We start from the raw sequence: 17,643 nt of genomic DNA, 5'->3' as shown, positions 1-17,643 counted from the left end.
GAAATTCCAGATGTTGCAGATTTTAACTTTATTTCATTCACTGCAATGCAATTTTATTATTATTAATAATAATAATAATAATAATAATAATATTTTAATATTCATTAAAAAAGAATATTATTATTTTATTAATTATTTAACAAAAAAATTCACGTTATTTAATCATTTTACATATTTTGCATTATTTTATTATTCTATTGCCGAAAAAAAACAAAAACAAAAAATGTGCAGTGTGCAGCAATGTGATTTCAAAACAAAACTCAGTGGCGTGTACCTGGACCAAATTTTTTCTGCGGAATCCCCATGGAAAAGACTACAACCAATGGGACTTTGACTTTTATTGCTTTTATTTTCGTGGCAACTTCAATACGAAATAAGCGGCGCAGAACCACTGATTCACAGATACCTCAAGGAATTTCCTTGGTGTGAACGGATGCGGGAAATCAGCGTCTCCAGATATGTAGGGTAGATGCTATTCCACACTGAACTTTTGTCGTGGAAATGGCGCAGATTTTAACTTTAGAGCTCATTCACTGCAATGCAATTTTTTATTATATATATATATATATATATATATATATATATATATATATATATAGTTAGGAGTAGCCGTATTAGTCCAGTGATATATATATATATATATATATATATATTTTTTATTTTTTTTATATATATACATATATATATGTGTAGATATATTATCTATAATGTTTTATATATTATTTTAATATAAAAGAAATGTAAAAAATCATATTATATATGTATATATATAGATATATATAGATTTATTTTTATATTATTTTTAAAATAAAATAAAAAAAATCATATTAGATATATATATTTATATATATATGTAGATATATTATCTATTTATAATTTTTATATATTATTTTAATATAAATGAAATTAAAAATCAGATTATATATATATTTTATATATATATATATGATATATTATTTATTATTTTTATATTTTATTTTAATATAAATTGAAATTAAAAAAATCATATTTTATTTATTACTTTACAATAATTCTCCACTTTTTGCATTGCTAAAAAAAAAAAAAAAAAATATATAGAAAGTAACTCTTTTCCTAATGGTTCCTAATGCAAGTATTCTCTGCTCCTGCACAGTTCGGCATCATACAATAAGAGCAGTGTGCGGTGTATACGGTGCGGCACCGCTGTGTGTGTACAGGACTCACCTGGCACAGGACGTCTCCCTGCACTGGTCCGGGCACAATGAGGAGGGGACGCTGGGGGAAGGTAGGCGGAGCCGACAGGGGTGATGGGCGGGGCTTCTCCTCGGGCGGGAGAAGAGGCGGGAATGTGCAGGTAACGTCGTCCTCAGGAGACAGACCTCACAGTGTACATATGTACCTCACAGACAAAAGACTACAACTCCCAACATGTGTCAGTCAGGAGTCTCTGCGGTATAACACCAGCATGCTGCCTCTGTGGTATCCTGGGAGTTGTAGTTCACCACACCTCTGTTGTCTCTCAGTCTCCTGGGGGGTTGTAGTTCACCACACCTCTATTGTTGTCTCCTGGGGGTTGTAGTTCACCACACCTCTATTGTTGTCTCTCAGTTGTCTCCTGGGGGTTGTAGTTCACCACACCTCTATTGTTGTCTCTCAGTTGTCTCCTGGGGGTTGTAGTTCACCACACCTCTATTGTTGTCTCTCAGTTGTCTCCTGGGGGTTGTAGTTCACCACACCTCTATTGTCTCTCAGTTGTCTCTTGGGGGTTGGGGGCCAAAGCATGCTGGGAGTTGTAGTTTTGCAAAAGCTGGAGGCATCCTAGTTGGGAAACCCTGGTCTGTGGTATAACACAAGCATGCTGCCTCTGTAGTCTTCTGGGGTTTGTAGTTCACCAACACATCTATTGTCTCTCTGTAGTCTCCTGGGGGTTGTAGTTCACCACACCTCTATAGGGCATACACGCACACAACAGGGACTACAAATCCCAGCATGTTGTGTCAGTCAGGAGTCTTCAGTCTGTGGCACTGTTTCCCAACTAGGGTGCCCCCAGCTGTTGCAAAGCTGGGGGCTGTCCGGGCATGCTGGGAGTTGTAGTTTTTTCAACAGCTGGAGGCACCCTCGTTGGGAAACCCTGGTCTGTGGTATAACACCAGCATGCTGCCTCTGTAGTCTCCTGGGGGTTGTAGTTCACCAACACATCTATTGTCTCTCAGTTGTCTCCTGGGGGTTGTAGTTCACCACACCTCTATAGGGCATACACACACACAACAGGGACTACAAATCCCAGCATGTTGTGTCAGTCAGGAGTCTTCAGTCTGTGGCACTGTTTCCCAACTAGGGTGCCCCCAGCTGTTGCAAAGCTGGGGGCTGTCCGGGCATGCTGGGAGTTGTAGTTTTTCAACAGCTGGAGGCACCCTCGTTGGGAAACCCTGGTCTGTGGTATAACACCAGCATGCTGCCTCTGTAGTCTCCTGGGGGTTGTAGTTCACCAACACATCTATTGTCTCTCAGTTGTCTCCTGGGGGTTGTAGTTCACCAACACATCTATTGTCTCTCAGTTGTCTCCTGCCCGCTTCTCTCCCCCTGCCTTTCCTGGGGTCTAGAGCCCTGCTGCTGCCCCTTCTCTCCCCCTGTCTATCGGTGTCGCTGCCCCATTGCTGGCGCTGCTGCCCCGTTGCCTCCCCCATCTCCGGTTGTATAATTACCTGTTGCCGGTGTCGGGTCCGCGCTGCTTCAGGCCTCCGGTGTGCATCCCCTGCATCGTTGCTATGCGACGCAGGGGACGCACACCGGAGGCCTGAAGCAGCGTGGACCCGACACCGGCAACAGGTAATTATACAACCGGGGATGGGGGAGGCAACGAGGCAGTGGCGCCGGCAATGGGTGCCTCTGCCCCTTCTCTCCCCCTGTCTGTCGGCGCCGCTGCCCCATTGCCACCGATAGACAGGGGGAGAGAAGGGGCAGTGGCACCGATAGACAGGGCGAGAGAAGCGGCGGCAGCAGGGACCCCAGGACAGGCAGGGGCAGAGAAGCCGGCAGCGCTGGCGGTCTCTGCACCTGAAAAAGCCGCTGCAGTTCATTGATTTAAAGCGCCCGCTTTTAGCCTAAAAAATGCGTGTTATACGCCGATAAATACTGTAACTTTTTTTTTTTACACTTTGTTTTTACACTGTTATAGCCTCCATAGGGGACTATTACATGCAGTACACTGACTGCATACACTGATCAGTGCTATGCCATAGCATTGCATTGATCAGTGTTTTCAGCGCTCAATTGCTCCAGCCTGGATCTCAGGCATTGAGCAGTCAATTGCCGATCGGACGCCGAGGAGGAAGGCAGGGACCCTCCTCGTGTCTCCTCAGCTTATTGTGACACCATGATTTTACTGCGGTGGTCCGGATCAGCCCAACTGAGCTGCCAGGAAGCAAAAAATGAAAGAAGTGATCTGATTGGTTGCTTTGGGCAACTCAGCAACTTTTCCTCTGGACGGGTTTTGATAAATCTCCCCCAATGGGTTTTACTAGAGCAATGGAAAAACACTGTACAGTACTGGGGGATTCCACCAAAAGATTAAAGGAGATCTGCAACCATAGTCACTTATCCCCCCCCAGCGAACTCCTGTAAGGGGCCACAGCTCTCCCGTGCAGGAGGCGTGTCGGCTGCAGCATGACACACCCTCCTCCATGTATATCTATGGGAGAGGCGGAGATGTAGCGTTCGTGCATCCCTGCTTCTCCTATAGAGCTGTATGGAGGGGCGTACCGTCAACCTCAGTGAGGTCGACAACATGCGCATTAGCCGCACAGAGCCACGGCAATGCCGGGTCCCCGTACAGGAGATCCTAGCGGTCAGACTCCCGCAATCAGACACTTTTCCCCTTTACTGCAGAGAGTGGATAAGCGTCTAAAACTGCAGTACTGCTTAAGGCCCCTTTCACACTACCGTTATGACACGGTAGTGTGACGGCTGTTAGGGAAAATAGCGGGAGAAAAAATACTGCTTGCGCCGTCATTTTCTCTTGCTACTTCCACTGAAAAACAGCGGCGCCCATTAACTATAATGTGGTCCATCGGGACCTGCTGTTGCCCGTTTTGCCTCTTCGAAATGACGGCTGTCAAACAAAAAAAACTAAACGGCTAAGGATGTTCTTGACGGGGCGCAACAATAGTGTGAATGTAGCCTTAAAGGGGTACTCCGCTGCTCAACTGTTCTGAACGCTGGAACCGGCGCCTGGAGCTTGTGACGTGATAGCTCCGCCCCCTCATGATGTCATACCCTGCCCCCTCAAGGCAAGTCTATGGGAGGGGGCGTGACATACGGTTAAAATGATACCCTACTTATATAGGTTTGATTTTCTCGTACTTCTGGAAAAAATCATAACTACATGCAGGGAAATGTATATATTTAAAAATATCATCTTCTGACCCCTATAACTTTTTTATATTTCCGCATATGGGGATGTATGAAAGCTCATTTTTTTCTCTGCAATCTGAAGTTTTTATCGGTACCATTTTTGTTTTGATCGAACTTTTTAATCGCTTTTTATAAGTTTTTTAATGGTATAAAAATTGACCCAAGATACAAGATAATTTTTTTTACATGTACGCCATTGACCGTACGGTTTAACTAATGATATATTTTTATAGTTTGGACATTTGCGCACGTATTTATTTTTATTTACATAGTTTTTTTATGGGAAAGGGGGTGTTTCTGACTTTTATTAGGGGGGGACTATAACATTGCGCACACTGATCTCTTACACTGCGCGGGACGTAAATATACGTCCTGCGTCGTTAAGGAGTTAACATGTTTTTTTCTACTTAGTTTTTACTGCTATTTCTCTCCTATTTTTTTATTCCTGTTTTTTTCTTATGTGTTTTTGCTGACGTTTCTATTATTTTGTTTATACTGCTGATTTTTTTTTATTTATACTGCTAAAATAGCTACATCTATTTAATGTTTTAAAGGAAAACTCCGATGCAGCCTCCCCCCAAAAAATATTACTGCCATAATGTAGCCCATTAAAATACGTTTTGATGGAGCCCTCAATCGTGTAGAAGGGCCCAGCCGTTTTCACATTATGTGCCCGGCCCGCGCTGTAAAAACTACATCTCCCAGCATGCCCGCTCGTCACATCCGGCCTGTATCTCCCCTGCTCAGCCCCCTCCAGAAATTATAATAAATCACGCCCCCTCCGTGTTTGCTGAGCTGAGCCTATGGCAGCTCAGCGCATATATGAATATATTAGTGAGGGGGGAGTAGCCGACTCCGGGCTGGGAGGCCGGCAGAGCCCGCAATGACTCATGGGAGGTATGAGTCACCGGGCTAAGTTGCCTGCGGAGCGCTCGGAATAAGCGTCATCAAATGCAGGTAAAGGACCCAGCTTCCGGTCAGCGGAAAAATGCAGGAGAAGACTGGGAAAGGGGCCATATGGAAAACGCAAGTATATTAGAATGTTATATAACTTTGCTTGATGCTTCTTTTGCCCCAGAAAAGATTTGCATCGGAGTACTCCTTTAAGCCTAATATGTATGCCAAAAAGGCTGAAAAAAAAACAAAAAAACATAAAGGACATGTTCAAATAATTTTGTTTTTTGAGCTTCATAATCAAGAAAAAAAAAAAAAGCAACTGAAAAAATAAAACCCTGTGTAAACTTTTTGAGGCTCAAAAACCAGTGCATGTGAACCTTGCCAAAAATGTGCTTATTGGATTTCATGTCTTTGCAATTTATGAACAGCAGGTGGAGCTCTCACATCACTGCACCATAGACAATTCATGGCAGATAAGGTGACTAGAATTCTTCAGCTTGAGGGGTGAGTGAATTGTCTTATTTAGTAATGTTAGTTTATGACACTGCTTGTACTGTTCCCTGTTTCTGTCACGCTCATGGTCAAGGCCAGAGTGTTGTATAACATTGAAACAGTTTTGTCTAATGCCAAAGTAGTAAAATGTAAATTAAAAAACGACATCCATTTTGGTATTGCCGTAATTGTACTGACCCACAGGATAAGGCTATGATGTTAATTTTACCATACGTTAAACGGGGTAAATTTAGAACGCAAAATGTTATGATAAAATCTAGATTTTCCCATTTCGCCATCATAAAAGAATTAACAAAAATTCCCAATAAGATATGAGCCCCAAAATAATGGCTTATAAAAGTACAACTTGTCCTGCAAAAAAACATTGTCATATTAAACAAAGTTAAAGCACTTGAAAGGCAACAATGGAAAAACAGAAGGCATGCCAAGGAAAAGGGTTAAATAAATGCAATACTTTATTAGTGTACAAAATCAGGAAAAGACACCAAACAAAGTTGAAACCGTTTAAAAGCCCATTAAGAGCAAACTAGAACCGTCAGGGTGGAGCCAGGAAACGCAAGTTCTTCCCAAGAGACATATTATTACCGTCCACTACAACCTACAGTAAATAATGTATAGCTGCAATATACCCAAAATATACAATATGTACCTTAAAGTGTTAAACATAATAATACCATGGTGCCAATAACGTAATTACACCAGTGTTTCCCAACCAGGGTGCCTCCAGCTGTTGCAAACAACTGTCCGGGCATGCTGGGAGTTGTAGTTTTGCAACAGCTGGAGGCACCCTGTTTGGGAAGCACTGCATTACACTATCAATATTAGTTGACTGCATACATCACAAGGATCTCTCTTCCTTTAAGTCATATTCAGTGGCGTTACACGTACAGATTTTGCTGTAACTTTGCTAGGGCAGTGTTTCTCATCCTGGGTTCCTGGCTGCATCAGGCATTCTGGGAGTTGTAGTTTGGCAACAGCTGGAGGCACCCTGAAACACTGCACTGGGGATTGGTGGTAAGATCCATGAAAGAAATAATTCCACCGCATGTGGACAATATGAAACTTTGTATTCATATAGTATAGTTAGTACGTCAGAAACCCAACTTTATTATTTTAGTATTCCTTGTTGCCTTTAGGGGCTTCTACAGGTTTTTTGTTTTTCTGTAGGTTTTAGAGCCGTCCCTGCTTTGCACTGAGCTGTCCCTACAGATGATACAATTCGTGGCAGCGTTGGTATCTCGCCTGTTGTGGTATCAACAATGAACAGAATGCAAGAAGCAGTTTCCCCTCCTGGGAAATCAACAGATCATTAGGTTGAAATATGCTGCAAATACCATGTGCATAATATGGGCTCCAGCCATCTGAGCAGATTACAGCAGACGGGAAAAGGCAGCTCTCCTTCAGTGCCAAATCCCTCTAAGAACTCCTGACTCACATTCTAGGATGATACAAGTTCGTCCATCTAAGGACAGATATAGCAGTTATATTCTATTTACAGAGAATATAGAAGAAAAAACAAGCGTCCTGCACTCACCGCATAAATTCTGGTTATTCGGTTCCCATCTCGGGCTGCTCCTCCGGAACGGTACACAAGGTAGCGTGGGGCGCTCAGAGGCGACTGCCGGTGGTTTCACTCATAGGTATGCGCTTCTTCCGGCCTTCAGTATACCTATGGGTGAAACTGCCTGAAGGCCGGAAGAAGCGCATACCTATGCGTGAAACCGCCTGAAGGTCAGAAGAAGCGTATATCTATGAGTGAAACCGCCTGAAGGCCGGAAGAAGCGTATACCTATGCGTGAAACCGCCTGAAGGCCGGAAGAAGCGTATACCTATGCGTGAAACCGCCTGAAGGCCGGAAGAAGCGTATACCTATGCGTGAAACCGCCTGAAGGTCAGAAGAAGCGTATATCTATGAGTGAAACCGCCTGAAGGCCGGAAAAAGCGTATACCTATGCGTGAAACCGCCTGAAGGCCGGAAGAAGCGTATACTTATGCGTGAAACCGCCTGAAGGCCGGAAGAAGCGTATACCTATGCGTGAAACCGCCTGAAGGATGGAAGAAGCGCATACCTATGCGTGAAACTGCCTGAAGGCCGGAAGAGGCGCATACCTATGCGTGAAACCGCCTGAAGGCCGGAAGAAGCGCATACCTATGCGTGAAACCGCCTGAAGGCCGGAAGTAGCGTATACCTATGCGTGAAACCGCCTGAAGGCCGGAAGAAGCACGTACCTATGCGTGAAACCGCCTGAATGCCGGAAGAAGCGTATACCTATGTGTGAAACTGCCTGAAGGCCGGAAGAAGCGCATACCTATGCGTGAAACCGCCGTAAGTTGCCTCTGAGCGCCCCACGCTACCTTGTGAACCGTTCCGGAGGAGCAGCCCGAGATGGGAGCCGAATAACCAGAATTTATGCGGTGAGTGCAGGACGCTTGTTTTTTCTTCTATATTCTTACTATTGACTGCTACATATGTTGTCCTAGCACCGTCGCACCCGGACAATATCTGGTTACTTGCCGCGTGTACACTATCTATCTCGAGGAGCTGCCTATACGAGGTATCGGTGCCACTTTTTTTCTTTTCTTCCTTTATTGATAATATTATATTTACAGGTCATTCTTTGTAGTGGACAATATAAAGTACATTCTAGTCCAAAATTGACGTTAGAATTTTATTATGTAGACTGAAAATCAAAATTAGCACCTACTTTAGGTTACGGGATAGCCAGAGTGGACAATATCTACAGATTGGAGGAATTTTCCTCATGGGAACACCGCTCACACACCAAATTTAGGAATGTATGGCTCCCGTGGATTTCTTTTAGGAAATGTTACCCTTTACTTCAGGGTATTCCTATGTTTGGTTCTATCTTTTCTTTATGACCATTTACTCTCACTTTTCCAATATAGCAACAATGTTTACTATTGTTTCCTTTTGAGGTCTATAGTTCAAATTATTTGCATTCATTCATATATATATATATATATATATATATATATAATTTATTTTTATTTTTTTTCCCTACTGCTTTTTCATGATCAACATCTGCTCTGTTTTACATGCTGTTTGAATTTGATTAAAAAAAGAGTATTACAAGTCACTATGTAACTCACGCTCCAGTGGCATAAAAAGAAAGGGGGCCACATAACAAATATCGCTATGGGCCTCCTATATTGGTGTCTGATTTTGGCCCCCAGGTCAGAAAGGTCTGTTGTTTATTTCCCCTTGCTTTTCATGACCCATTGGTCATCTGATACCCAACTACATTAATTTTCTAACAATGCAGTTCCCTAGAGAGAGGAGTTCTACACAGTTTATATTGTCTATATTTTCATGCTGCCCAAATCATGGGCAGCATGAAACACTGACAAGGTTCCCTATCAAAACAATCCATTAATATACTCTGAATGGCTGCTTTATTTTAACATAATCATAGTTGTATCCTTGGTTGGGAATGGGGCTCCGAGTCATCAGGCTGCTCCTCCGCTCAGATTGACAGATCTCTCCATATATGCAAATACTCAGAGCCCCGTTCTCAACTGTTAAGTTACATCTATGATAACTACGATCAAATTACGTCTATGATTACTCTGAAACATTGCAGCCATAGGACTGCTTCTTTAAAGCGCAACTGTCATGGAAATTATACCCCCCAGACTAATAACATGATAGTATAGATGATGATACGTGTAATGCAGCTGTACTTTTGGCTGCTGTTTATCACTCTTTATCAGCAGGAAATTAGTTTTATCGTGCGGTCAGCAACAGTCGGATAGGCGTGGCTGGGGATCGTAATGCCCCACCTCCACCACGCCTATCCCCTGTAAGTGAGCGCTGGACCACTGTGTGATTGACACACAGGTCCCCACCCCCCGATGTCCATGATGGGGGACATATCTCAGGACCTACTGGACATATTGAAGTAAGTGACCCCCTCGATGGACTCCTGTTCACCCACACTATAACCCAGTGTATAAGGTTTAGTGTGGGTGAATGGGCTGACAGTTTTCCTTTAAGAAAAATTTACAGCTTACCCTATTTAAAGGAATAGTGCAGAGCCCCAGAACCACATAGACTCCAAAGACAGGAGTGTCGCTGTTTCTGGACGATGGCAGTCTCCCCATGTAACCCCTTTTAAAGGGGTACTCTAGTGCTTAGACATCTTATCCCCTATCCAAAGGATAGGGGATAAGATGCCTGATCGCGGGAGTTTTGCCGCTGGGGACCCCCGGGATCTTGCACGCGGCACCCCGTTTGTAATCAGTCCCCGTTCCATGTGACGTCACGCTCCGCCCCTCAGTGCAAGCCTACGGGAACTGATTACAGTCCCCGCTCCGGGGACTGATTACAAACGGGGTGCCGCGTGCAAGATCCCTGGGGTCCCCAGCAACGGGACTCCCGTGATCAGGCATCTTATCCCCTATCCTTTGGATAGGGGATAAGATGTCTAAGCACCGGAATACCCCTTTAAGAGGACCAGTGGTCAAAATGAAAAAGTTGTTTTTATAACATAGGTAGATAGATTATTGTGCCATGAACTCTTATATTTTTACCCTGTGTTATCTGGTCCCCCTGTTCCCGAGATAAAGGTCTACCTTGATCATATGTACTATGTTTACAGGAGAAAGTACATAGTACATGGTCCCCTTTATGTTTTGTCACCCAGAGCTGTCTGTCCTAAATGCTTCTCCAGTCCACTTCCTTAATTGACAGCTCCGCTTTATTGAGGAGACCACTAGAGCCATTACAGATCTGAGCAGGGAAGCACTCTAAGCACCCACACAAAGGGTCCACATCCTGGGAACTGGGACGTTAACACTTGGAATCGGAGATAGGTTTACACTGCTTTTCCCATTCTTTATATAGGGCTCCAACCTACAGACAGACAACTCCCTTTAGGCTAGGATTCCACTTGTTTTTTTTTCTGGTAGTTTTTGGAGTCCTGCCACTGCAGTTTTTGAGCCAAAGTCAGAAGTGGATCCATAACGGAGGAGAAGTATAAGTCCTTCCTTTATATGTCCTATTCCTTTTGAATACATTTCTGGCTTTGGCTCAAAAGCTGCAGTGGCAGATCTCCAATACCTGCCAGAAAAAAAACCAAGAGGAATCCTAGCCATAGAGTTCTGAAGGGACATTTACTTTATATTGTGTTATTTACTTACAATATTATTCAGAATGATGATACAGATTTCATTTTTAAATGACTGATATTTTGGTGCAACCTTTTTTTTTAATACTACTTTGTATTATGCAGAATTCTTCTCATTGTTCATTAGCTTTCTCATACAATAGGTATTATCGGGTCAAACCACAGTCCTTGATCCAGTGAACTACATTGTCTTCCCTGAAACAGAAAATGTACTCTAATAAGGTAAGAGTAACCTTTTATATGCTAAAAAAAAATTGGCAGTGTTTGCAGCAGTTTTGTTTCTATGGCAACTGTGCATTAGTTGTCAATCAGACATGGCTTTCCACCAAAAATCTATAGAGATGAGGTCATCTGATCATTTAGCAGATTTCTTTTTTTCTTTTACTTGCAAAACTTCATTTTATATTTCACCTAAAAAGATAACCATTGATGATCATAAATTATTATGGATTGTTTCAGACCTGTAGGCCTCTTGCAAATGCACCAAATAGTGGTACATGAGTTTTTATTGCAATAGTGGAGAAACTAAGGTTTTAAGCTGAATGCTACATGGCACACATGCATCTCAAAAAATGTAGCAGATACTTTATGCAAGTTCAAGGGAACCCATCATCACTTTCATGCTGCCTGGCTTCACCAGGCCCCACCAACCTTGACTTTATAGATCTTTTCTTTTTTGTGTATTAGGGAGAGATCTATCAATCAGAGCAGGCGGGGAAAAGCCACCGGGGACCGCCCATGGTTCAGGCAGCATGAAAGTGATGACAGGTAAAAATATTTAAGTAAATCTGTAAGCAGTTTTGATCCCTCAAGACTTAGGACTGTGCTAAACAGGTGAGGGATAAAGCATTCTACACATACCTCAGTGGATAGGGATGCTTCTCACATGACCATGGTAAGCAAGTTTAAGGCTATGGTCCCGCGTAGTGCTAACACATTGTATTTCGCGCTGCGCAAAATGTGCTGCACAACGGGAAATATTCTGCGTATTCTGCAATGAGCATACACACAGGGCTGCCGCCAGCTAGGTTTGGGGGCAGGGCTATGCGTTACAGGATTTCCAGTTGGTGACCCTGCCCCCAAACCTCACTGAACATACAGGGCTGCCACCGGTGTAATGAAGAAAACTGTGCCCTGTAGAGGAATGTGACCCTCCGCACAGGGACACAGTTTTCTGATTTGCAGGCCGCTTTCTCTCATTCCATTCCCACTACTCTCTCTCAGGTAGATGGGGACACAGTTTCTACACCGCTTAGACAGACTGTGGAGCTCAGCTAGATGAGCGCTCCACAGCCTTTTCCCACCCGCCGCGGCACATATCTACCATCACCCACTACCTGTTGGAAAACTTCAACTCCCAAAGCATGCCCATACAGTGAGGAAATGCTGGGGATTGTAATCTTGGAACAGCTAGCGGGCGAATGGTGTATGTGTGCAGCACAGGCGGGTTGGAGAAAGGCTGGAAAATGTGCGGAAAAACTGTGTCCCCATCCCCCTGACCGAGTATAGTGGGGATGGAGTGAGAGGGAGTGGGCTGTAAGCAGAAAACTGTGTCCCTATCACATTCCACTACAGGGACACAATTTTCTTCATTACACCTGGTAGCCCTGTTTGTATGCTCATCGCAGAGTACGCAGCATATTTCCAGCCACGCAGCACATTTTGCTGCCTAACTCTTGGGCTGTGATCCATTCTAGTGAACGGTCCACTACTCCTCTGCTCAACTTTAAAGGGGTACTCCGCCCATAGACATCTTATCCCCTATCCAAAGAATAGGGGATAAGATCTCTGATCGCGGGGGCCCCGCCGCTGGGGACCCCCTCTATCTCTCTTCTGCACGGAGCGAAATTCAGGGGCCAGAGTATTGTGACGTCATGGCCCAGCCCCCTCGTGATGTGACGCTCCATGCAGCAGATGACACAGGGTGCTGCAAGTGAAATTGATACCCCTTTAAGTGGTGGCTCTAGCATTTATCCAGGAGACCACAAGGACTGTCACTCAGAGCAGAGGGTAGGAATTTGGGGAGGGACACTGCCCAGAGGACACCTTTGATGCCTGTGGGAGGGGGATTACAATTTGTTTTCCTTAGTCGCCCATGTAACATCACTATCCATCGAGGTATGCTTTACCCCTCACCTATCTAGCCCAGCCAGAAGGTTTGTTGAATGACTCCCTTTTATTCCACATACACACGTTTGTGCCCTACTTTAGGTTAGATGTGCACGTATGTTAATATACCCAAAAAAATACTAACTAAAGATCTATGGACATAGCAAAGTGGTAGCGTGCATGACCCTAAATTGATGTTTTAAATAGATTATATTTGATTTACCTGTAATGTAAGTAGAACTAATATTGAAGGTTTGCTTTCTCCATGAAGAGTATGTAGTGACCAAATGGCAAATATCTTTAGAAGCCGGGAACGTGGGGGCCTAATACATGATTCTCACCAAACTTCTAAAATAGAGCTTTGGATTTAACATTCTGTTGCCTTGAACATTTTTAATAGGGTCAAGAATTATAATATATAAAATATATATGAGAAAACTGACCTTGGATGCCATGTTCAGTCCCTGGCTTTGATGCCGCTCTGCCTGTAGTAATCTCTGTTACACTCTGTCTCATTTTATTAAACAAATTATGGTCTTATACCATTTCTCAGCCAGCCCAGCTGTCATCAGTAACCTGTCCTGACAGAATGACCTCCACACAGCTTCAATCCTCGAATTGCCCATCAGAACGTAAGGTAACCTCTTTGTTTTTAACATACCGTACAGATGATTCACAAAATCCATCATCTTCTTAAAATGGTTGTAAACTATAATATTTTCTACAACTCTTGATAATAATGGAAAGTTGTTAAAGGGGTACTCTGCTGCTTAGCGTTTGGAACAAACTGTTCCGAACGCTGGCGCCGGGAGCTTGTGACGTCATATCCCCGCCACCTCAATGCAAGTCTATGGGAGGGGCGTGACGGCTGTCACGCCCCCTCCCATAGACTTGCATTGAGGGGGCAGGTGTGACCTCATGAGGGGGCGGGGCTATGATGTCAAGAGCTCCCGTCGCCGGCTCCAGCGTTAAGAACAGTTTGTTCCAAATGCAGAGCAGCGCAGTACCCCTTCATAGCCCCTCCTCTTCTGTCTCGCTTCAGTTCAGGATAACAAGAAATTTAGTTTGTTGGTTTAGTAAGTTTTTAGCTTCCCCGGTGATTTAAAAGAATATTCCCAGGGTTCAGTGATCGGCTGGAATAAAGTGAGTTTGGAGGTTAAGGTGGCTCTTTTAGGAAAGGATTTGCCCCCATTCAGATCAAAATGATTATTATTTGAGAAGATATATAAAATCCTGTCCATACTAAGACTCCAGAAGGTCTGTGTGCAGCATAAAACTGGTGCAGGCAGCGCAATCCCGGCGCACTATTAACTTTTGAAACCTTTTGGGTTTAGAAGTGCTCTCTGCCCTGCAAACACTAAGTGATGCATCTCTATCTATACACAGATAGGAAGAGTTGCCTCATTCAGTCCCTGTGGAGTGGAGAGCAGCCATTGGGATCATCCTCTGTGACTACTTACCTGGGTCCTGGAAGCACAGAGAAAACCAAATATCCAAAAGTTAACTTTTTGATCTTTGTTTTTTCTTGATGACTCCTCAGTTGTTATTCCAGAGACCTAGAGGGAGATTTATCAAAACCTGTCCAGAGGAAAAGTTGCTGAGTGTCCCATAGCAACCAATCAGATCGCTCCTTTTATTTCTCAGAGGCCTTTTCAAAAATAAGTAGTGATCTGATTGGTTGCTATGGGCAACTCAGCAACTTTTCATCTGGGCAGGTTTTGATAAATCTCCCCCATAGTATTGAAGGGAACTCGACATTTCGGCATGATATCTGAGCCGACCCGATTTCATTCATTTTCCTGGGTCCTGGTGGCATTTTTAAACTATAATTTCACTGAAACGCCCAGAATCATAGTTCTGCGCCATTTATGGGTAGCATAAAACTGGTACCAGGTTCCCTTTAAAATGTTAGATATAGGCACCAAGAACCACCTGCCAGGATGAGTACAAAATGGCATTAAGCAACTGGGATGTATTGTAACATATACAAGCTGCGGACACCAAATATGTTGTTTAAAACTTTTGCAAAGTACATGCAATGAAATAACAATGGCCCTGATTTACTATTGTAAACCCAACCTGTTTTGTCGGGTTGTGCGCCAGAATTTGGACCAAAAAATGTAAAAAATAAACAGCTTAGACAAGCTTTCCATGCCCAGTTCCCTACTTCTTCTGTCCCTTTCTCTCGTTTTCCTCTTATAGGGGTCTATAAATCTCAGGGTTCTCATAGTCTTATTTCTGCTCTATATACAGTACTCCTTGACGCCAAGAAGAAGGGTGCCCCGTTGGGGTTGGAGACTAAGTGGCGTCTTGTCATACCTGATTTGACTGAGGAGGAGTGGAGTGTGGCTCTTTCCTCTCATTTGACTGTTTCACCAGCTATTAATAATAGACTTATTAATTTATATATGCTTCATTAGTCCTGACTTCAGACTGTCATAGATGTAGGGCCCCTCACTTTGATTTTATTCACATGATCTGGTTGTGCCCCCCTATACACGACTTCTGGACAACAGTTGTTCATTTTCTCACTAATGTACTGGGACGTCAGGTTCCTCTGGGGCCTTGGACCTGTCTACTTTGACTTTTTGATGATGAACAAATCATTACCAACAACACTTACCAACAATGATTGGAGGAGAACCGATAACTGACTTGGTCCGCCTCCTGGAGTATATGGAGGTACAGTATGGCCCTATAGACTTCTATGAGGTGTTAGTTTAATGGCTCTGCACAACTCTAAGCTTGTAAGAAGCTGGAGGAAGTACAGCTCAAGAGGAAAGTAAACTATTTCATAGCCAGCTGCCTACAGATCAGTCACCTATATGTAGGCAGCTGTTTTGGGGTTCTAGCCCTTGGACATTGCTTGCCTTCCTCTAAAACTGCATCTCTTTAGTCAACCAGTACTGATATCTGTACTAAAACGGAAGGAAAACCTCAAAACACCCTTCTACAAATAGGAGACTCTTTCTTTTAAAGGAGGCTTTGATTTGGTTAGTAAAAGTAAAAAAAAAAAATACTATACATTCTTACAAAAAGCTGTTATATGACTATGTCCATGAGACCTTCAAAATGGACTATGAAAACTGCTAAGAGCACATCCTAAGGGTCGGGGCCTGTAGCAGATGTCATCCTTTATGGGTATCTTATATATACATCTTTACTTATAGAGCCGTCGTCTTTTTACAACTGTAAAAGTTTCTTGCTTTCATCCATATATATATATATATATATATGTATATATATGTATAGTATAGTATACTGTATACAGCAATTTACTTGCATCACATTCACAGAGATTCTCCTTGCACCGGTTATGCATCTTATCTTTATTTGTATATATACACTACGGGGAAGATTTATCAAAACCCGTCCAGAAGAAAAATTGCTGAGTTGCCCAAAGCAACCAATCAGATAGCTTCTTTCTTTTTTCAGAGGCCTTTTTAGAAATGTAAGAAGCGATCTGATTGGTTGCTATGGGCAACTCAGCAACTTTTCCTCTGGACAGGTTTTAATAAATCTCCCACTACATCTAAAATACCACTCCCTGAATGTGATGGAAGCATAGATAGAGAATGATGAATAGACAGTATACGCTTTATGTATGGGCATAAACACAAGCAGTCATCAAGGGTGCCAAAATGCAGCTAGTAAGGGCCAAATTGGAAGGCAAAGCTGAAAGAAAATAGAAAAACGAGGTGCGCTCCTAGTGGAGTATTATTAGGGTGGGGTGATCTGTATGTGGGTGGGGTGATCTGTATGTGGGTGGGGTGATCTGTATGTGGTTAGATGCACCTTACCCTGGGTAGTTGTGCTAAGGGCACAACACCATGAAACGCTTGTAGACTCGCTGTAGTCAGTAATTCCAGATGGGCGGCTGCCTCAGCGTCCTTCACCGTGACCTCTAAAGAACGGTGCAGAGGTATGAAATTGGAGAAGTAAATTCGGACGTATCCCCGTCTGGCGCCTGCTCCCAAAGAACAATGTGCCAAGATTTTCGTAAAATAAATTGGCGTTTATTGTAGAAAATAGGGTGCAACACAGTTGTTTTGCACTGTGTTGCACCTTATTTTCTACAATAAACACCAATTTATTTTACAAAAATCTTGGCACATTATTCTTTGGGAGCAGGCGCCAGACGGGGATACGTCCGAATTTTCTTCTCCAATTTCAAATTGGAAGGCAAAGTTTGGACACACACGTTCTAGAGATTTATAAAACTGCATCAAGTGTTCTCCAAATTGTTTTGTTATTTGAGACTTGAATACTTTGTGCTCATAGTGGCCAGAATATAGAATTTTTAATTTTTGAACTTGTCCTCTTTTGGCTTGTAAGTGATTAATCCTGTGGTGTCAGAGTTCACAATGTCCTGACAAGGAAGTGATTCAGAGTCTCTTGACACTTTGTAACAAACTCTTTCCTTCTCCATGCCTCACTATTGCCTCCTCTGCTGCTGCTGCTAGGTTCACAGTGGGAACAGAACACATTAGGACTAGAGGACACTGCTAGTAACATGTCACAGGAAGCGATTTGGATATTGTAACACAAGGCTTATCATTTGTATCCAGACTGACGGTGCCAGCGA

The 17,643-nt window shown here is 43.2% G+C and overlaps 2 protein-coding genes across 5 annotated transcripts in view; one reads left to right on the top strand and one right to left on the bottom strand.

Moving 5' to 3' along the window:
• CCDC187 (coiled-coil domain containing 187) overlaps window positions 1-1,297 on the bottom strand; it is an 85,075-nt gene extending 83,778 nt beyond the window's left edge. Inside the window, exon 1 of the mRNA XM_056541002.1 lies at window positions 1,204-1,297. The gene's annotated coding sequence lies outside the window, so the exon portion shown is untranslated. The remainder of the gene's footprint in view (window positions 1-1,203) is intronic.
• Window positions 1,298-5,665: 4,368 nt separating this feature from the next.
• GPSM1 (G protein signaling modulator 1) overlaps window positions 5,666-17,643 on the top strand; it is a 264,883-nt gene continuing 252,905 nt past the window's right edge. Inside the window, exons 1-4 of one of the 4 annotated variants that reach the window (XM_056540979.1) lie at window positions 5,666-5,793; window positions 11,093-11,171; window positions 11,637-11,717; window positions 13,612-13,690. The gene's annotated coding sequence lies outside the window, so the exon portion shown is untranslated. Of the gene's footprint in view, window positions 5,794-11,092; window positions 11,172-11,636; window positions 11,718-13,611; window positions 13,696-17,643 lie in introns of all 4 variants that reach the window. The other 3 variants (XM_056540978.1, XM_056540981.1, XM_056540980.1) reach the window with 3 other exon arrangements.

The sequence above is a fragment of the Hyla sarda genome, chromosome 9 (assembly GCF_029499605.1).
Source record: "Hyla sarda isolate aHylSar1 chromosome 9, aHylSar1.hap1, whole genome shotgun sequence".
NCBI classification, from domain to species: Eukaryota; Metazoa; Chordata; class Amphibia; order Anura; family Hylidae; genus Hyla; species Hyla sarda.
Note: the sequence above shows the minus strand (reverse complement) of the source record. Positions and strands in the feature narration are given on the sequence as shown.